This window comes from Mauremys reevesii, linkage group 1 (assembly GCF_016161935.1).
Source record: "Mauremys reevesii isolate NIE-2019 linkage group 1, ASM1616193v1, whole genome shotgun sequence".
NCBI classification, from domain to species: domain Eukaryota; kingdom Metazoa; phylum Chordata; order Testudines; family Geoemydidae; genus Mauremys; species Mauremys reevesii.
In genome coordinates, this window is record NC_052623.1 from 65,562,099 (window position 1) to 65,584,268 (window position 22,170).

At 44.8% G+C, this 22,170-nt stretch overlaps 1 long non-coding RNA gene across 1 annotated transcript in view; it reads left to right on the top strand.

Moving 5' to 3' along the window:
* LOC120395767 overlaps window positions 1-22,170 on the top strand; it is a 48,538-nt gene that overhangs the window by 2,385 nt on the left and 23,983 nt on the right. The window contains exon 2 of the long non-coding RNA XR_005592781.1: window positions 8,168-8,303. This is a non-coding gene — a long non-coding RNA (uncharacterized LOC120395767). The remainder of the gene's footprint in view (window positions 1-8,167; window positions 8,304-22,170) is intronic.

A 22,170-nucleotide genomic window follows, 5' to 3' on the forward strand; every position in this document is an offset into this window, starting at 1 on the left:
ACGCTATATATACCAATCCTTGAACAGAGAGGTTACAAACAGCACACAAGCTCCTTCAGGGATCTCAGCCCAAAAAGCAATGCCAAGTTCCCAGGAAGCAACTCTGCCGGAATTGACTCAAGCTAGAGCAAAGAGAAAACTCTCTTGCTGCTTTCAACAGCTTCCCAGCAAAAGTGACATCATCAAAGTAAGTGCAATACAGTGTTCCTTCAAAGACAGCATGTTACTCGTGTACTAAGAAAAATAATGTGTAAGACAACAGGTGACTCCTGCCATAATATATGTAGTTAAGAAAAAGTAATAAGTGCATTGCTCAAATAATTCTACCCTCAGCTGACAAATATATTAACTGATAATGTTTCCCCAATATTGTTTCTCGAAGAAAATGTTTAGCTACTGAAGTAAAGATTTCAAAGATAATACTTCAGCGAGGCCAGGATTTCAGTCACAAATTCAATATAGCACTGTCTATCTAGGTACTTATATAGTTCCCATTACCATAGTATGTGAGTGCCTCACAATCCTTAGTGTATTTATCTTCACAACACCCATGTGAGGTAGAGAAGTGCATCCCTGGGGAACTGAGGCCTAGAGAAACTAAGGCGCAGATTCAAAGGTATTTAGGCCCTTAATTTCTGCTGAAATCAGTGGAAGTTAGAATCCTAGAGACTTTTGTGGATCTGGGCCTAAGGGACTTAAAAGCATGGGTGGCGTGTGAAGCTCCCCTTTGGGAAGGCTAGCCCCTGGCCCCACCCCTTCTGCCCGAGGCCCCTTCCCTCCCCTGCAGGAGCCCCGAGTCCCCACCGTGGCTGGAGGAGTCCCGCCCCAGCTGGCCTGAGTCCCAGGCGGCCCAGTCCCAGAGCACCAGGTGGCCTGAGTGCTGGATGGTCCCAGCCCCAGAGTGCTGGGTGGCCCCAGTGTAGAGGTTCTGAGAGCTTCTCCTGGTAGCCGGCTGTAGTGTGCCTAGGCAGTTAATTGTGTCTGGCCTACAAATTTGGAAATGCCATGTTCAGTTCCCCATCTGACGTTACACAAGTGTCAACACCAGTAATATCTCTGTATTGCTCTTCAAAGTGTCAACTGCAGTTCCTATTAAAGTCAATGAGAGAGGACCCCACTTGGCAAAGCACTTAAGTGCATGCTTAACTTTAAGCATGTGCATAAATTCCATTGAAGTAAATAGCACTTTGCTGATTAAGAATGGAGTTAGAGCACATGCTTAAAGGTAAGCACGTGTTTCAGTGCTTTGCCGAATCATGGCTGAAATTACCATTGACTCTGATGTTATCAGGCTCAGCCCCTGCACTGGCTGTCATTAGGCACTCAAGAAGTGTAACTTGCACCCACACCAAACTGCCCACGACAAGACTGCAGAGCCCCTGAGGAGTCCTGCTGGTGTATGGTCCAGCAGTGTGGTAAGGCATGCTGGAGGAGTGCAGCTCATGAAGGGTAAGGCAAGAATGGCAACAATCCCTTTATCCTTTGGTTTAGTAATCTATTTCTTCCACTTCCGTCCTCTCTCTCTTTTTCTTTGTGTGTCTGTGTGTGGAGGGGTTGTTAGTTTTGCCAGCTGCAAATGTGCACCAATTCTAATTGGCCAGTTGTTATTGCAGGCTCTGCTTTCATGTGACAGCTTAAAAAAAGCAACTTGAATGCTCTCCTTCTTGTCCTCCTTGCCTTCTCCTCTGTCATCTGACCCACCCCTTATGATCTCTCTCCAGCAAACAGTTTGTCTTTCTTGCATGGTCAGAACTGGGAATAATTTATTGCCACAACACTTAGTTCCATCATTGACTGAGCGCGTTTAATCATGTGGTGGTCTTTGCTCTGTAGTTTCCTCCCTACTCGGACATATATTCTGCTGATCCAGGGTGCTCTGTTTCTAGTAAAAGAAGAAAACAAGAGACAATCACTGCTTAAATTCTGTCAAACAAATGCCATGTGTGGAGAAAATAAAAAAGTTTCGGAGATGCTCAACTGCAAGCTTTAATATGGCTAAGTGTAAATGTGTACCTCTAAGAACAAAGAATGCAGGCCATATTTACAAAAAGGGTGACTCTATCCTGGGAAGCAGTGACTCCAAAAAAGAGTTGGGGGTCATGGTGGATAATCAGCTGAACATGAGTTCCCACTGTGATGCTGTGGCCAAAAGAGCTAGTGAGATCCTTGGATGCATAAACAGGGGAATCTTGAGTAGGAGTAGACAGGTTATGTTACGTCTGTGTTTGGCACTGGCACTGCTGAATAGTGTGCCCTGTTCTGGTTTCCACAATTCAAGAAGAATGTTGATAAACTGGAGAGAGTTCAGAGAAGAGACATGAGAATGATTAAAAGATTAGAAAATCTGCCTTATAGTGATAGACTCAAGGCACTCAATCTATTTAGCTTAAGAAAGAGAAGATTAAGAGGTGACTTGCTTCCAGTCTATAATTATATAAATGGGGAACATATATTTAATAATGGGCTCTTCAGTCTAGCAGACAAAGGTATAATACGAGCCAATGGCTGGAATTTGAAGCCAGACAAATTCAGACTGGAAATGAAGCATAAATTTGTAACAGTGAGATTAACTAAGCTTTGGAACAATTTACCAAGAGTTGTGGTGGATTCTCCATCACTGGCAATTTTTATATGAAGATTAGATGTGTGCTGTGTTTGATTTTTAAATATATGCTTAGTTCAAAAGGACGTATTTGGGGGAAATTCTATGGCTTATGTTATACAGGAGGTCAGACTATACGATCACAATGGTCCGTTCTGGCCTTGGATTCTATGAATCTTTGAAAGCTTGAGAACATGTGTATCAAATGTATCCTAGCTCAGGTTCCTATTTCATTTGATACATCGCTCAGAACCTCTAAATACAGTAGAATCCCGATGCTCTGAACCTCCCTGTTGAACAAACTGCCAGCCTTTTCCTCTGTTCAGCTGACTGCCATCCTACTGATTTTCTGATTATGTTTGGTATTGTAAACTCTAAGCATGTTCCAGATTAATAAATAAATAATAATAAAAATAATTAATAATACATTAATACAGAGATCACCCTTGCGATTTGGATAATCAGGAGTTGACTACCTTGGCATAGTTTATTGATTTAGATTAGTTTAGCTTAATCAGAAGTTCTTTTCAGAAGTATATTTCAACATTTTCTTTAGCTGGCATAACAACGGCTGATGCAGATCTCTTAATAGGAAACTGCCTTGAGCAAACGTACTTGATGTCACAGGAAAAGAGACTCAGATGTGTACAGTTTTCTGCCTGCATCTAGTATTTGCATATGCTGCAGAGACAGACATGTAAATAAAGGTTATTTATGTGATGGGGAAAGAATACCAGTGCTGGGATCATAAAGAGGGAGGGCAAATATATTAAGCCACCTGTTGCTTGTGGCTTTCCGGTTTGCTAGTCAAGTGAACAGTATGTGTTTGTCCACAGTTGTCTTACTGTTAATATGTTGTTTGGGTCACGTTGTGCTCTTCTGGGAATCCCGTTGACTGAGTGGCATTTCTAGTAGCACAAGGGCAGTACGATTTATCTGGCCATATGAATAGGACAAGTAAATTGCCTGCCCATAGGGGAGCACTAGGTAGAAGACAGGGAGAGATAAAATCCTCCTGCAATGTGTGGGGCTGGGCACAGAACACTTGTGCAATCTCTGCACAGTCCTGATGCAGAGGTGGGCAATCTTTTTGGCCTGAGGGCCACATTGGGGATGCAAAACTGTATGGAGGGCTGAGTAGGGAAGGCTGTGCCTCCCCAAACAGCCTGGACCCCGCCCCCATCTGACCCATCCAACACCCCACCCGCTCCTTGTCCCCTAACCGCCCCCTCCCGGGACCCCCCACCCCTAGCCACCCCCGGGATCCCACCCCCTATCCAACCCCCCTGCTCCTAGTCTCCTGACTGCTCTGACCCCTATCCACACCCCCGCCCCTTGACAGGCCCCCCGGGACTCCATGCCTATCCAACTCCTCCTGTTCCCCATCCCCGGACCCCATTGCACACCCCGCCCCTGACAGGCCCCTTAGGACTCCCATGCTTATCCATCCCCCCCGTCCCCTGACCACCTCCCAGAACCTCTGCCCCATCCAACAGCCCCCTGCTCCCTGACTGCCCCTGGGACCCCTTGCCCTTTATCCAACCCCCCTGCCCCGGCCCCTTACCAGGTCTGGCAGCCGTGCCGCCCGGCCAGAGCCAGACACGCTGCCGTGCTGCTTGGCAGGAGCGCACAACCCCACCGCCCACAGCGCTGCCTGCGTGGTGGCGTGGGGGAGAGGGGGGACAGCAGGGGAGGGGCCAGGGCCTAGCCTCCCCAGCCGGGACCTCAGGGGCTGGGCGGGACGGTCCTGCGGGCTGTAGTTTGCCCACCTCTGCCCTGATGTGTAGCTTGTGGCCTCTGCAGCCGTGCCATGAAGGCCTGCCCCTGAGCTATGTTGCACGGCAGACTCAGGCACACCGCCCATCTGCATGGCCTCACAGCTCCCTGGATACGGAGCTTCCCCTGGCCCCACTCCACTGCCTTGCGTCGTGAATGTGCACAGCCAACAGAACATGCTACCTGGTGTGGCCCACTGAGTTAACATGTGATCACTGTTCAGTGCACAAGTACAAATAAACAAACCCAGCCGGGCTTTAAAAATACCCCCCCCCCCACACACACATTTCCACATTTTTAACAAAGCTCAGGGACACCATTCAGAAAAAAAATCTGGGATGAAATCCTGGTCCCCTTAAAGTCACTGGCCAAACCCCCCCCGACTTCAGCAGAGGCAGAATTTCACCCCCAGCCTATTCAGACTTGTGCAGGGGTATGCAGATAACCTGTGTGCGTTTTTTACACAATCTCTCTCCTGTTCTATTCTATTCAGGTTTATATACCTATCACCATGGTATTGGTGTAATTAATGATCATACAATGGGTGAATTAAAAATAACTATGATTCTGACTAGCGGATGAGTGTTCCATCCCATGTAAATAGTCAGAAAAGCTGGGTGGGGGAGAAATCTCTAGCTTGCTTAGGCTCAAAATCTGAGGGGCTTGGTGTGACCCCACCTGCTTCTGGATCCAGGGGGAGCCACGGTTGCCAAGAGCACTTTATATCATTTATGCATGGGGAGAAGATTATAGCCTTGTCCTATGGGTGGGGACCTTGCTGCAGTTACCCATGCTGATCTCCCCAGAAGACTGGATTATTACAGTATGTTCAATGTGGAGATTCTGCCTATAAACACGTGGCAAATTGCAATAAGTGCAGAACTCTGTGGCCTACTTATTAAGGGACATTTTGTATGGGCAGCATGTCGCAGCAGGGCTTCATGATCTGAACTAGCTGCCATTTGATTCTGGGGCGCAATTTAAGGTGGTTTTGTTAACTTATAAAATCCACAAATAGTTTGGGTTCTGGCTTCATAAGAGCTCATCATGTCTCTCTGCCCCTGTAACTTGAGGGTAATTGTGATCAGCAGAGGTGCTCAAGCGGACAGCCCCCTAGTTTAAGACAGTCAGCAGGGCTCCTCTGCTCTAGAACTTGCTTCCCGTTTGGTCCAAGATTTGTGGCGGTGGTGCCTGCCACGTGCTAGGAGCTTTCAAGGAAGGCAGTTCGTGCTCCAGGGATCTCAGAATCTAAGGACAGACAAACAAGAAGACAAAGGCTAGAGGAAGGGGAACAACCACAGACTAATTACATGCAGGCCTGTGGTGTGATGTTGCTGTGGGACTACTCATGGAGGAGTAAGAGTGGCAAAATAAGGTCCAATGAGATTTCACTTGTTGCTTTGCAAAGCTCTTCAAGCATCAGAGCATGACAAATACAGTGTCCTCCAATCTCCATACAGGATATTCTTCTATAAAGATATAAGACCAGATCTTTGGCAACAGCCACTAGTACAGCACAATTCAGGAGGTGCAAAGGTGGCACTAAGATTCCTTTGTGCTTTTTCCATCCTGGGCTGGCTGTGCACTGCTCTGATTTCCTTGGGGCTGCTCTATCTTGTGCCATCTGCCAAGAGCTGTGAGGGGGCCAGTATTTCAGCTGGCAATCAGAAGATTGCCAGGAGGTACTGGGTATATCCCTAGCACAGTAGCCACAATGGGGATGGTGTAAGAGCTGCTATGGGAGGACCCCACTGTGCTGGGGGGCAGAGGCGACCTGTGCCTGCTGATAGTGGGGGGGGGGGGATAGGCGCGGAGTGAGGGCAGCCAGCTTCAGCAGTGTTACTGAGCATGTTCAGTCCATGTGAGCATGCTCAGTACAAACTAAGCAGCAAATCAGGGGGGGGGGGAGAGGGCAATCCTGCCCCCCCACATCCCCTCTGGTGGGGGGATTCTTCCATGTCTGGGTATATCAGCCTAAGGACCAATATCAGCTGATGATGGGAGTATAACTAACTAACTCTCTCTCCCAAAATGACTCCTTCTTTTAAAACAGTAACAGGAGGGAGCTGATGCCTAAAGAACGGGCAGAATCACTAAAGGTATCAACAAGGAAACAAAACATCACGTTGCCTCTATATGAATCCATGGTACACCCACATCTTGAATACTGCATGTAGATCTGGTCACCCCACCTCAAAAAAGATATATTGGAATTGGAAAAGGTACCGCAAAGGGCAACAAAAATGCGTAGGGGTATGGAACAGCTTCCATATGAGGCGAGATTAATAAGACTGGGACTTTTCAGTTTGGAAAAGAGACGACTAAGGGGGGAGATGATAGAGGTCTATAAAATCATGACTGATGTGGAGAAAGTAAATAAGGAAGTGTTATTTACTTCTCATAACACAAGAACTAGGGGGTCACCAAATGAAATTAATAGGTAGCAGGTTTAAAACAAAAAGAAGGAGGTATTTCTTCACACAATGCAGAGTCAACCTGTATAATTCTTTGCCAGAGGATGTTGTGAAGGCCAAGACTATAACAGGGTTCAAAAAAGAACTAGATAAATTCATGGAGGACAGGTCCATCAATGGCTATTATCCAGGAGGACAGGGATGGTGTCCCGAGCCTCTGTTTGCCAGAAGCTGGGAATGGGTGACGGGATGGATCACTTGATGATTACCTGCTCTGTTCATTTTTTCTGGGGCACCTAGCACTGGCTGCTCTGAGAAGACAGGATACTGGGCTAGATGGACCTTTGGTCTGATCCAATATGGCCATTCTTATATTCTTATGTAAGCCATTCATTTTTTGAGCAAATGTCCAGAGTCAACATGGCTGATGTGTTGGTTTGATACCATGGTACTAAGAACTCATCTGCAAGGCTCGAGTTTGCTTTGCTTTGTGCTGTCCGTTGTGGCTGGTACTGAAAGTATAACCCTGCTGTAGCTGTAGTTCACAGTCTTTTCAATGGGTCTGCAAGAATCGGATTTCTATACTGTTAACCATCATCTGACACCAGTCGCCACAAACTGCAAAGTCAACACATTTTATGTTATAGGACAAATTCTTCTCTAGTCGCACAGGTGCATCTATGTTAATTTCAATGGGAATGCATCAGTATACTAAGGGGAGAATTTGGCTAACCTGAGTAGCCATGTGTTTATATTGCTGTGATACCAACGCTTCTAGGGTCATATGAAACATTTAGATTGTAACCTCTTTGGGGCAGTGTCACAGGCTGGCTGGCCTTTGAGGCAAATCAGGCTCAGATCATCCTGTGACCTAGCAGCTAGCCCCCAGCTGATGGTGATAGGGCAACTTAATGACACTTCGTAATCTGAGCTGTGAAAGGGTTAGGAAAAAACCTATACAAACAGAGTGGTAAACTCAGTTGGGGAGGGGGGAGTCTGAAGGAGGTAGGTGAACCCACAGGGAGCAGCGTCAAGCTCCTATGGGTGGGAGCCCTGAGATAGGGCTTAAACTGTTAGGAAGTCAGGTAAGAGGCCCCACAGGGAGCAGCACAGGCTCTTGTGGGGGAAGTCCTGAGGTAGGGCTGACAAGGGGCAGGGAGATCCCATGGGAAGCTGCCAGAGTCCCTGCAGAAGAGAGGCAGTTAGGAAAAGATGAGAAGCAACAAAGGAAGAATGCTGCAGGAGCAGGCTAGGCTCTTGCGGGGAGGCTCTGAAGTGGGGTGAGTAAAAGCGCTTATAGAGCCCAAGAGCAGTACCATTATTATTTGAATGTTTAGCTTGGATTTTCAATTGGACCTTTCTGTTACCCTGGAAGGAGCCTGAACTTGATGTGATTTGGCTGGAGGGCTGAGGCACAGAAGCCCTGGTGAGAGGCAGATGGACAGTAGAAGGCACCAGAGATGAGAACCCCTAGCAGTGTCTCACCCCGACACAAGGGGGTGCTATGGATGGTAAGTACACTACCTTACAGGCAGATACTATGGGCTAGAGTCACAGCTGGTGTAAATCAAAATAGCTCCATTAAAGTCAATGGGGATAAACCATTTTAACGCAGTTCAGAATCTGGTCCTATGCCTTTCATTGTCTTCTAGGAAGCATGCAGATTGTGCTATAAAATGACAATTGAATATTAAAAGAATTATCACCAGTGCAGACTGGGTATTTGGAATAACCCAGCAGTACAGAATTGCCACCAACTTCGGGCTATTTTATTCTCAAATCCACCAGTATCTATGAAGATGAATTTTATTATATTTATATTTTCAGATGTATTCTCATCATCATTGTTTAGCATTCTGAGTTTACACAGTGCTTTAAGTCACTTCAAGTATGCACATCAAAAGCTGGAAAATAACATCCTTTCCCCAAAGAACTTAGGTGGGAATTTGGGAGTTACATGGGAACATGCCAGATCAGAGCTGTGGTTCATCTTATTCATTAGCTTGTCTCTGACTGGCTAGTACCAGATGCTTAAGAAGAAGGTCACTTTTCCCTCTACAGTATCTCCAGAATTCGTCTTTTTTTCTTCTACTCTGACCTATTTATTCATTTAGATTTGTAAAAATTTTAATCATTCAATCAATAGAAGCCCATCCTTTTGCTCTGTGTGCCACTGCAACAGTTAACGTTTATGTTGTTTAACATTTCCCATAATATCATGTAATAACATAACATACTGCCCTTCTCTCCGTGAATAAATGAGATCAATAGCAGACACTTTTCTCCAAGCTCTGGTAATTTTTCATCTGTAATTCAGTGACAAAAAATCCTCAAGTTGGCAGGCACAATTGCAAAAGCCGCAGATACAATGCCGCTTTGTGTATCAAAGGGCATTATCACTGAGCAAATACTGTCAACAGAGTTGGTATGCAATCATATCACATTTCTGATTTATAGCAGCTGAACTTTCACGTTCCAAACAGGAGACTGGAATGGAAAATAATAAATGATAGCATTAGTTCTTGGAAGTGTAGTAGCACTTATTCTTGCAATTAGTTACGGATCTCAGCTATGATTAGTTAGTAACTTAAATAAGCCCTTTTGCTTTCACTATTACAAGCATATTGATATTGTCTCATTATCATGCTGTACATACAGAACATCTGCTGTATTCCAGAGCCTTAAATAAGGGTAGAGAAACTTTGGGTATGTCTACACCCCTCTAGGACGGTGCTTCGGTGCGGGTCGATGGTCTGTTCGAGCTGGTGCACTAACAGATAGCTGCAGCAGCATGAGCACAGCGTGGGCTAGCCACCCGAGTACATACCCAGGTGTCAGGTGGGGTTGTGCCACCACCCATGCTGCCGTGGTCACACTGCTATTTTTAGCACACTAGCGTGAGCAGAGGCAACACATATCTGTCTACCCATGCTGGGAAGCACCATTTTAGCTGCTTTGTAGACATATCCTTATTCTCAATGAAAAGTGGACTCAACATTTTCTAAAGACATAAAATATTCTCCTGAGTTTGCATGAGGCTTGCAGTTCTGCAACCACAGAGTGAGTTTTTGCTATATATAATTGATAGATGTATGGTAGAATCCATAGCCTACTGTTTCCAGGTAAAAAAGTTGTAAACTTAACCTCCCTTGTGCTGCCGTTTTAAATGGCTGGTCCACTGAAATCAATAGAAGATCACGGCTGGCTCATTGTACATTTTGCAGCGCCAGATGCATATGACTATTGGATGTACCAAGCCTACTTGACTGCAGTGAAAATGTTTGTATACGTGATTTAAACTTGTTAGAAGGTTACTTATTCTCACCGGACCACAGTTTAATTTCTCCTCTTCTAGTCAGAGCAAGAACTACATTAATACTAAATGAGGAGCTTTGGACAATTGCTCCCTCAGCAGCCCCCACTTCCAACCCATGATGTTGTTTTTGGGGAGAGACCTGGCTTCCAACACCTCCTCCTATTCTCTACCTCTGTCTAATCTCCAGATGTGGCTCTTGTGGTCCCAATATTATTTTTGGGTGGAGAAGCGCTTTAAGATTCACCTCTCCGTGGCTCCAACTGTGAGTTGCCGTCACTTCAGCTCAGTCTGCATTCCTTACCTTAGTATTCTTGGAAGGGTAAGTGCCAGAGGAATTTTGAGGAGGAAGAGGATGAGGTAGTGTGGCTTTTGGGATTTGGTTTCAATGTGGTTGGTTTTAGGCTTATGAGAGTATTTTTCTGTCTGTTGATTTATCATGTGTCATGAGTTTTACAGTTCCACAAAAGGAATGTCATGGAGAGAAACTGCCAGCAGATTTAGCCACTGGAACCCTGTTTTAAGGTCTGGGCTAGGGAGCGAGTTTCCTGTGGGAGTTTTCACAAGGCAGCTTTCTGAAATCCCTGTAATTCCTGCTCCATGGAAGCTTGGCTCTACCTCTGAAATTGAAGTTCATTATTAAACGCTACTAGACCTATGGAGCAGAGATTCGATACTAAATTGGAGCTGGTTCCCAATGAAGTCAATGGAGAGGGATTAATTGATTTCAGTGAGAATTCGATTGGAGCCCTAGATACTTGTGCCCCAAAAATGGTGAAGTGGGAAGATAATGGGGAGAAGCCTGAAATGAGTTTTCCAGTTGTGATTGTCCTGATCTGGATGTCATTAAAAAAGCTTTCGGCTTGAATAGGTTAAGGCAATATGCTTGTAAGGTAGGGACTACCAGGAAACTGTGTGTATGAGAAGAAATTAATTGGTGTTATTGAAGGGAACTGTGATGGGGAAACTTTGCATTTTTGGAATTAATATCAATGTAAAAGTGATTGCCCACCTGCAGAGGTGAAAGTTTAACACCAACAAAGAAGGCCCTTGCACCTGTGTGGATGCCTATGGATTTCAGTGTGTAAGGATCCATCCCTGGATCAGGCTGCAGAATCGGGGCCGAAGTCTAGTGAGAGGACAATGGCTGAGGTACAGATGGCAGAAATATCTCAAAGGACCGGTGTGGTTTCTTTTTTACCATTAGGAAGTTAAGATTGGGTATTTCTTGAATGGAAGTTAAGAAATACATCTGGATCATGATAACAACATTGCCTGTAATTTCTTGGCAAACTGGGGCACATGACGATGCATAAGCCTGAATTTGTTTGTACATATTAGTGCTCATATTCTCGTTCTTTAGTCCTCAGTCCTGGAATTGAAGGCTCTCCTCATCTCCACCACTGACTACATCTCTGCTCCCATTTCTTATCACATTCCATCCCCCCCTCACCCTCCCACACACAGTGTTGCCAACCCCACCTCCATTTCCTTCTCTCATCTACATCCCTTTTCCATGCTGCTCCTTATTCCTGAATGATCTCCCTATCCACGGGAGGTTACATGGGATGGTAGATAGGGCACAGGACTAGTTTCTATTCCAACTCTACCACTGACTCACAGTATGCCCTTGGGAAAATCATATGACCTACATGTTCCTCAGTTTTCCTATCTGTAAAAGATGTATAATAGTTCTTATCCAGCTTTGTAAAATGCTTTAGTATTATGGATGGGACATGCTTTGTAAGCTCTAACTATCATCATCCCAATGTGCTTGGATCCCATCCTGTCTTCATTTAAATCCCCCTTGAAAACCCACTTCTTCCATAAGGCCTACAACTACTGACCCATGTCAATATAATGTCTTCATCACTACCATCTATGGAGTAACTCATCGAGTACTGAAATAAATCACTTTCCATTGGGATTACTGCCTAAAAGCCAAATGTAATCAGCAAAGTCTGGGGTTGGAAGGCTGTCACAGATAGAATTCACATACTAATGAGTTGCAGTCTACTGTCCACATGGTAATGTCTGTGGTTTCAATGAAACATTACAGAGACCTTCTTTTTACCATTTGTTGCTTGTTAGCTCTTTAACAGATATGCTTTCCCACTTGCATAGAAATTCATTTTTCCTTTTCCAATGAATACCAGCCAAACAATAGGGCTGTGAATATTGTGCTGCTCAGTAATGCTTTCTAAAATCAGATTTTTCAAAAGTATTTGCATATTCTGCCTCAGCTAGCACTCCAATAAAACTATTGCCTAGACACAGAAGGATGTTTCCTTTTGGAGTGATTTTATAAAATAATTTCCCCTGATACAACTGCCGAGAGAAAAATAAATGTGCTATCCATTTACAATGTTATCTGGAGAAAACTTGAATCATCGATAAGGATGGTTACTAAGCAACCAAATGCAGTCTACAACAGTGATAATAGCACTTTGAAAGTGAACCACTTAGTCTAGTACATGCAAAGCTCCATTCTCCAGTTAGTGCAGAATTCATATTGGCTCCTCTGTGCTACTGGTGTTATTTCTGGCAGACACATATTACCAATAAGCATCATTCAAGTGAGTCTAAACTGCTATTTAAAATGCTAGAACAAAACTAACAATGAATTCAGAATCTAAAAGACTAATGATTTAAAAATGCATTTGTGGAAAAAATCCTATAGCGTTTAATAGAAAATGATCACATTTCAACAGTTTCTTTACCCATCTTATAGCATTTAATAGAGAATTCTATCCCTGCCATAGGATTCTGAAGGATGAGTCCAAAAACCTAGAGAAAGGACATCATTCTAAGTTCTATTGGATTTTAGAATAAATTCTATCGGACTTTTCTTATAAAAGGGTGGTATTTAATTAAATACAGTTAAATCATCTGGTTTATGTCACAAGGTAGCATTTTAATAAAGGAAACAAACTCTTTTTAAGAGAACTATATTACATGTTATTACCCTGTACCCTGGCTGAGAGCCTCTAGAGCGACCATGTTTCGATCTCTTCAATAGCTCACTGAGACTTCTTAGGGTGGTCCTCGGTAGAGTGATGCTTTTAGCAGGAATGAGAGATCTCCCTCAACCCAGAAGTCCATACCTTTATTAAGCTACCTGCTGCAACACATCCTGGTCCTATCTGGTAATGTGGAGGATCAAGAACTCTAACCTCTCCATGACTCCCTTACTTTATAATAAAAAGATAAAACTTAAATTATAAACAAACACACACACACACCAAGTCAAAATAAACTTCAGATTCCTTAAAATAAAAGATATGCTCTAGGAATTATTTTCGGGAAGTTCTATTTTACAGGAGGTCAGAATAGATCGTCACAGTGGTCCATTTTGGCCTATGAATCTGTAAAACTATTTACATTGCTATGTCCCCATATCAATTGTATTTAAATAATCCTGAGCAATAGTCTAAAAAACAAGTCTTTGAGGGGGTCTGATCAGTCTTCCATTTATGTTCTCACATCTGTTGAGTTTGTGTGTGGAGTTCCCTGTGGCAGGGACTCACTTCCTGACAGCATACTGTAAGTCACAGATCCTCTCTTCATTTTGTTCGGAAATGTTGAAGATGAACCCGATTCCTCCAGATAAGTCCTTTTGGTGGCTCCACTAGGCAGGATCTTGGAGTTTCTGACAAGTTCTGAATGGTTCCAAATGTGTGATACTGGTAGACCAGGTGCCAGATCATGCCAAGGTCCCCATCAGGTCTTCGGAGTGGAGCCTGGAGCTGGAGCGCGGAGCAGCTCCAGAGCAATGGAGCTGCAGGTTTTTTGCCTGGAGCTGGAGCGGAGCCGGAGCACAACTCCAAAGCCCTGGTCCCCATGCATCAAGGGAACCCTGACAAATACATAGCTGGAATCGGTCTGGCTCACCTGTGTGTTAGTAGTGTTAAAATAGGTACTAGAGTTATAATAATGTGTTTAGTATTTAGACTTTATTTAATGCTTGTGAGTTTCTGCATGCATTAATCTTACTTATAACATCTGTAGTCCATATTACAAGGTGTAGCAATGTGGGACTCACCCCTGCGGCGCTTCCTGCTGGTCGTCTTGGGAATTAGCTCATCCAGCCTCCAGAGTGCCCCTGCAGGCCGGCGTCCCAGTGCCTCTGGGCCCCCATGTCCCTCCCTGGACTCTGGTGCCCTGTTATCTGGGATGCTGCCCCCTGGCAGTACACCCCTCAGTTCCCCAGGGAACCCCTACCCTCTATCCCCACCTCACCTCAGTCATAGGCTACTGCCAGTCACCAACTAACCCCTGCTCCCTGGGGCAGACTGCAGTATAAGTCACTCATCACAGGCAAGGGGTTTTTGGACCTGCTGCCTTTCTCTGCAACCCAGTACCTCATGGGGCCTTGGATAAGGCCCTGCAGCCTGGGGAACTATTGTGGGATGATAAAGGGGACAAAAGACGTTTGTTGTTTTGCCCTCCCCCTGTGAAGATGAGTCATACAAGTGGATTCCTCCCATCAGCTGAGCTTGCAGCTCAGAGCACAAGGGAGGAGAGGGATAAAAAACCTCTAACATGAAGGAACGGGGATTTCTATGCTGCTTGGACTCTGTGGGACAAGGTTTACTAGGCATAAGCAAGAAATTCTCAGTGCTTAGCCTGGGTTAGCCCTAGAGATCATATAGGGCTTGCTTATTCTAAAAGCTTCTATTACTTTTGAAAGTTATGATTGTAACTCATTTGTGTATATATGTTTACCTGCTTTAACCTTGTATATAACTCTCATTTCCTTTTCCTAGTTAATAAATATTTAGATAGTTTATTATAGGATTCGCTGCAAGCTTTGACTTTGATGTAAGATCTAAGGTGCAGTTAACCTGGGGTAAGTGACTGGTCCTTTGTGACTGGGAGTGACCTGAATATTGCTGTGATTCTTGGTGTAAGGGACCATCTGTCACAAAGGTAGGCTCACCCGGGTGGCAAGACAGATCAGAGTTTCCAAGGTGACTGTCTGTAACTCTATTGTAGTTCCTGAGGATTTTATACTTGATGATTGGTTGGTGAAATCTAAGTATAGAACTCACAATTTGGGGGTTACGCCCTGTTTCCTAACAGTCAGCCCTGAGGCTGGTAATGATGCACTCGAGCCACTGCCAGCAGCTTTACACTTTGTTCTCTGGTCTCAGTTCAGATAGTGCTTTTGTTCTGTGCCAAACACTTGAAGTCTTGTGGCTGCTGAATTTTTGTTTCAACATCCTATTCTCAAAATGGTTTCAGGTCAAACCACTTAGGCTTAAGATGTATTAGTGCCACAGGTAAAGGTGTCCTTATTCATCTTTTCATCCGAACTTCTGCTGAAGATAGGCTGACGCAGATTTTGACATCTGTCTCTAAAGACTTTTCTTCTTCTATCGGTGGCCATTGAACTGAGGCTCTAGAGTGTCTGCTGCTCCGAGTACTTTCCCTGGTATGTGTTCTGTGTTGAAAGAGAATCGCATTAGCCCTCATCGAAATCTTTGAATCCTAGGTGGAAAGTCATTCAGTGGTTTTGAACCCAATAACACCACTAGTGGCTTTTGGTCTGTTTCTGGGTTGAAATCCAAGCCAAACAGATATGCATTGAACTATTCACAGGCCCAAGTGACTAATAAAGCTTCCTTTTCCAGTTGAGCATGACACTGTTTGATTTCTGTGAGGCTTCTTGATACAAATGCAGCAGGTCTCCGGTCTTCTTCTGGCTGTCTTTATGTGATGCATCCACCGCTACTATTGTTGGATAGCTTACCGAATATTGTGCCAAAACTGGTGGAGATGTCAGTCATTCTTTTATTTTATTAAATGTATTTTGTTGTCACTACCCCAGATCTACATATTGTAATCATCCAGGGGATCTCTTGAGGTTTGTGTTGGATGAACTAAACTTGGTAAGAATTTCCCAAAATGATTTGTCATGCCTAGGAATCTTCTTATAGCAGAAACAACTTCGGGTTTGGGTAAGGCAAGTAATGTCTTCACTTTGTCTGAATCAAGCTGTATTCCCTGTGTGATAATTGTGTCCGACAAATTTTAGCTGCTCCTTTCCAAATTCACATTTCAGAGTGAAAGCAATTTGTTGGAAGCATCTCAGAACTGCATGTTGTTGCTCATCATGTTCATTTTTATCTGTGCCATATACCGACACATCATCTGCATGGCATAGAATACCTGGCAAACCTGACACGAGGTGAGAGATTCTCTTTTGGAAGTCTTTTGGTGTGGAAGATATACTGAATAGAACACACACACACACACACAAAACCGCGCAGTACTTTCCAAATTAGATGACGTGTAGTTAATGAGATGGATTTTTAGCAAGGGGGATTTGCTAGAAGCTGGCTGTAGCATCTAACTTTGAGAAGACTTTGGCTTCTGATAACTGAGCTAACGTCTGGTCAACTGCAGGAATTGTGTGTCTTTCTCTGCATATGCTTTTATTAAGGCCCAAACAAATCTGGATTTTCCCATTGGGCTTTGATACTACAACCATGCCTGCACACTAGTCAGTGGTTTCTTCTGTCTGGGAAATAGCCCCTATATCTTCCATTTCCTGTAATTCTTCTTTGACTGCCTATCAAACATATAGGAATGTGGCATGAGGCTGTCAGAGCAAAGGAAATACTGATGGCACCAATTCCCTTTTGTACTCCCCCTACAAACCCCTGTGAAGACATGTGGACACATCTCCCCTATAGTTTGCTTTTTGTCATTCCAGTTTCTCTACTAGGTGTAGACCTTGTATGCTAGCAGCCCTAGTAGGAGAGTTGTCAGTCCTTGAATTACATATATTATTTGATGAAGAACATTCCATCCTTTCCCCAATTTCTCAAGGAACTGGCCACAAACACCCGAGGTTAGGTAGTGTTACTAGCCCCACATAAAATTTTATTGCTCTTTGCGGATCTCCATCTCAGGATCGATTATAATCTTTTATTGGAATTGAAATGCCGACTGCCCCAGTATCAGTTTTAAATTTAAGGTTTAAGGACATTTCAGTTCGTGCTTGTGTACCAAGGAGTTGTCTCTCCTATTGAGAATATAGTCCTTAGCAGTATGGCCTCATTGTCCTCTGATGATAACGCTCCCTCTTGGTTGTTTCTGCTACTCTTAGTGACGTACGTGCTATTGCAAAATGTTCCATTTTGTAGCATCTCCTACATTCTGCTCCTTTTACTGGACATTGTTGCCAGTTGTGGCTTGGTGTCTTGCCACATGTGCCACAGCTTTTTCAAGCTTCCCTCTTATTATGGTTCCTTGGTCTCTCCCTCTCTAATTGTGCACTGTTCTTGTGGTAAATTTGGTCTGACGGCTCTTGTCATATTTGTATTTGCTCTTCACGGCTGTTTCTTTAGGGTTTCTTGCTTTCTCACTTTTTGCTATAGCTTTTGCTCGTGTGAGATCTGGGTCTAACTGAAGCTGTGCTGGTGAATTGGTGTCTCTTATGCCAACAACTATCCTGTCTCTTATTAGTTCTTCTTTTAACATTCCACATTTGCAATGTTTAGTAACACGATGAACTGCAATAATAAAAGACTTCTCTGTTTCCCCTTGTTCCTGGCACCTCCTATTAAGATTAGTCCTTTCATATGTAATATTTTGTCTGCCTGTGAAATGGGCATCAAAAGCCTCTTTCTCTTTGAAAGCGGCAAAGAGTTCTGTGGCACGCCTTATAGACTAACAAACATATTGGAGCATGAGCTTTCGTGGGTGAATACCCACTTCGTCGGATGTATGTCCAGACTAACATGGCTACCCCTCTGATACTTTCTCTTTGAAGCATTCTTTCTTATCCTCAGCAGAGAAGGGTAGGGCACACATCAGCTGCATCACCCATGGCAAATATCAGAGCATTTATCTGGTATTGTTAAACCAGAGGCCATTTGAAATCACTCAAATCTACGGAGCCAGCAAGGCCAGCTGCCTGAGTCGCCAAAGTCAAACTTCTCTAGCACAGCCATTTGCACTATGAGCTCCCAGCTTTCCTCCCTGATTTTCCACTCTCTCCACTCACTCATTGGACTGGCAGTCTGGGGTGTCTCTTTTCTTTCCTTTACTCTTCTTTACAGAGGGATTCACTCCTTTCTGACACCACATGCTGTGAGGACATGAACAAAGAGCCCTGCTTTAAGCAGCAACTAGAGAACTCCCCCGCCAGGAACAGGGCTGCCCAGAGGATTCAAGGGGCCTGGGGCAAAGTGGGGGAGCGGCGGCGCTTGTACTCACCCGGCGGTGGTCCAGGTCTTCAGCACCATTTCAGTGGCGGGGGGCCCTTCAGTTACTTTGCGTCTTTGGCAGCACTGAAGGGCCCCCTGCCGCCGAAATGCTGTTGAAGACCCGGACCACCGCCAGGCCAGGGCTCGCGGGGCCCCTGCGGGGCCTGGGGCAAATTGCCCCACTCGCCCCCGCCCCTCTGAGTGGCCCTGGCCAGGAAGTCCCTACCTTTATTAGGCTCTCAGCTGCAACATATTCTGGTCCTCTCTGGTAACAGTGGAGGAGTTGGACAAGGAACTCTGTAATCACACCAGAGACTCTTGTTAGGATATAGATATTCAGGCCTGTCTGCAAGGGCCTATACTTTAAGAATTTAGGTGTATTCTTATCACTTAGCTAGTTATAGAGGTATAAAAGAAAGAATCAATATCACTGTCTGCCGGTGCAAGGGCCTTTTCTTACTGTGACAGTCTGAGGCCTGGTTCTTAGGCTAATGCAGAGGCCAGCCATAAACTGGGAAGTGTGCGGTCACATCTTCATATTCCAAACTAGTCACATTGAAATAAGGTGCTATTGGGCTGTTAGGAATACTATCCTGTTCTGATATTCCTATCACCTCCAGAAAAAGGGAAGAGCCTAGAAGATGTAAAAGGAAACTTAGTTTGATAGCATCCTGTCTGGCAAGAACTCACTTATCAATAGCTGGGATGTGAAATCCTCATTTCTGTATTGTTCTATCCCTGTAGTCTCCACTTCCCTATTGTTTGTCTGTATAATCTCTGTCTGGTTCTGTGATTGTTTGTCTGCTGTATAATTAATTTTGTTGGGTGTAAACCAAGTAAGGTGGTGGGATATAACTGGTTAAATAACCATGTTACAGTATGTTAGGATTGGCTAGTTAAATTTCAGTAAAATGATTGGTTAAGGTATAGCTAAGCAGAACTCAAGTTTTACAATATAGTCTGCAGTCAGTCAGGAAGTAAGGGGGGAATGGGAACAGTGGATGGGAACAGAAACAGGGACACAGGCAAGGCTCTGTGGTGTCAGAGCTGGGAAGGGGGACACTAAGGAAGGAAACTGGAATCATGCTTGCTGGAAGTTCACCCTAATAAACATCTAATTGTTTGCACCTTCGGACTTCAGGTATTGTTGCTCTCTGTTCATGCGAGAAGGACCAGGGAAGTGAGAGGTGAAGGAATAATCCCCGTGACAACTCTCACCTGGGCATCTGTCCCTCACAGCAGCTACAGTGGTAGCAGGTGGGTTTCTCTTCAGCCTCTGCAGGGAAGACTGGTGAAAGGCAAGACATTCTACTGTCCTTTGTGAGAATAGGTCTTCATTGGTTTTTGCGGTAGGGAGTTCTCCCTTGACTGCTGTTGGGGGGGGGTGGGGGGGTGGAGCAGATTCCCCTTGATTGATGCATGAGGAACTGTGAGCTGGCCGGCATGGGCAGGTAGAGAGGCAAGTTCCAGAGCCTAGCGCACTCTCATACAATGCAGCAGTAGTTTGGTCCTTTCTCCGCTCCTCCTTTTGGGCTGGTGGAGATGAGGGAGTTGCATAGACCTCATGGTGAGCATGACCTGTCTCCCTTGCAGATCTAAAAGCACTGGTGTGGGACTCAAGTAAGGAGTTCTGTTTGCAGCAGCTGCTGTGATTGCTGTGGTGAGTGAACTCAGGGAGGGCCAAAAATTTTAACAAGCAGAGCTGGCCTGTTTGGCAGTCTTAGACACAGTAAGCCTGATGTGCAATGAAGGGAGAGTTAGCCTCCGAAAATGCACTAAAAAGCAAATGCATTCAGTCATCCTCCATAGACAAGTGAATTTACGCAGCTGCTTATATAGTTAAAGGAAGAGTGCCAGACCTAAATAAATTAGGATTGGGACAGGGATTCGGGAAATCTGAGAACTCAGAACTGAGTTCAACTCCAGTTTTGTCACAGACTTCCTATGTGACTTCTCTGTGTCTCAGTTTCTCATTTGTAAAATGAGGATAATAGCTCTTCTTTTCTCCCATGCTTTGTCTGTCTTGTCTAATTAGATTGTAAGCCCTTTGCAGGCAGGGGTTGTTTCTTATTATGTGTTTATACAGCATCTAGCACAATACTTTGGAGCAGAGACTTGAAATTTGGCAAGAGTGTTGTCAGGAGATGTGTCAGGGATGTACCTTTTGCTGTCTCTGTGAAAATACACCCAGATTTGGCCAAGTTATAAGCTTTTGAAAAATCACAGTTTGCACATGCTCACTAAAGACTTGTTAGAGACTCATAAGTAAATTCCCCCAAGTTTTCATCTGCACTGAGCATGCTCCAGTCAAGGGCTGAACAGAACTTTTCCTGCAATTGGTCCGTTTTAGGTTGGGGCCCAGGATAGGCACCAGAAGTGAGAGCAGGGAGACGTTTTTTCCAATGATCTCAATGCCCCTCTTCAGCCGCTGGGAGAGTACATTTTAGAAGGAGCCCAGGGAGAGGAGGCTAGGTTTGGAGGCTGGCATGTGAACGGGAGAAGTGGAACTGGGAGTCGAGGTGGGAGGAAGACTGGGACTGGCTGGGGAAGGAGACTGGGATGGCAAAACAATGGGGTGGGAGGAAGGAAGTGTGGAGAAGAGACTGGATGAGGAACAAGGAGTGGGTAAATGGGACTGGCTGGTCAAGGAGAAAAGTGGTAATACAGGCCAATGGGGGCAGTGGGAAGCCGCGGCCAGCACATCACTCAGTCCGCGCTGCTTCCCGCAGCCCCCATTGGCCTGGGACGACGAACCGCGGCCAGTGGGAGCCGTGATTGTCCGAACCTGCTGACGCGGCAGGTAAACAAATTGGCCTGGCCTGCCAGAGTGCTTGGCCCAGCCCGCCAGGGTGCTTACCCTAGTGAGCCGCGTGCCAGAGGTTGCCGACCCTTGCACTATATATTCGCTGCCAGGTTTTAAAGAAAGTTGAAGCACTGAACGGGTGGAAGTCATTGGCTAAGCACATGGAACCATAGTTTGTTGATGGGCTAAACCAGCTTTTGACATCAGTAACCTCTTCTGCAAGTGCAGAGAGACTGTTTTCATTTCATTTGGCTAGTTCAGTTCAATGACTAGTTCATTCAAAGTTGAGAAACCAACTGGAAGTTAAGAACATAAGAACATAAGAACATAAGAAAGGCCGTACCGGGTAAGACCAAAGGTCCATCTAGCCCAGTATCTGTCTACCGACAGTGGCCAATGCCAGGTGCCCCTGAGGGAGTGAACCTAACAGGCAATGATCAAGTGATCTCTCTCCTGCCATCCATCTCCATCCTCTGACGAACAGAGGCTAGGGACACCATTCTTACCCATCCTGGCTAATAGCCATTTATGGACTTAGCCACCATGAATTTATCCAGTCCCCTTTTAAACATTGTTATAGTCCTAGCCTTCACAACCTCCTCAGGTAAGGAGTTCCACAAGTTGACTGTGCGCTGCGTGAAGAAGAACTTCCTTTTATTTGTTTTAAACCTGCTGCCTATTAATTTCATTTGGTGACCCCTAGTTCTTGTATTATGGGAATAAGTAAATAACTTTTCCTTATCCACTTTCTCAACATCACTCATGATTTTATATACCTCTATCATGTCCCCCCTTAGTCTCCTCTTTTCCAAACTGAAGAGTCCTAGCCTCTTTAATCTTTCCTCATATGGGACCCTCTCTAAACCCCTAATCATTTTAGATGCTCTTTTCTGAACCTTTTCTAGTGCTAGAATATCTTAGTTGAGGTGAGGAGACCACATCTGTACACAGTATTCGAGATGTGGGCGTACCATGGATTTATATAAGGGCAATAATATATTCTCAGTCTTATTCTCTATCCCCTTTTTAATTATTCCTAACATCCT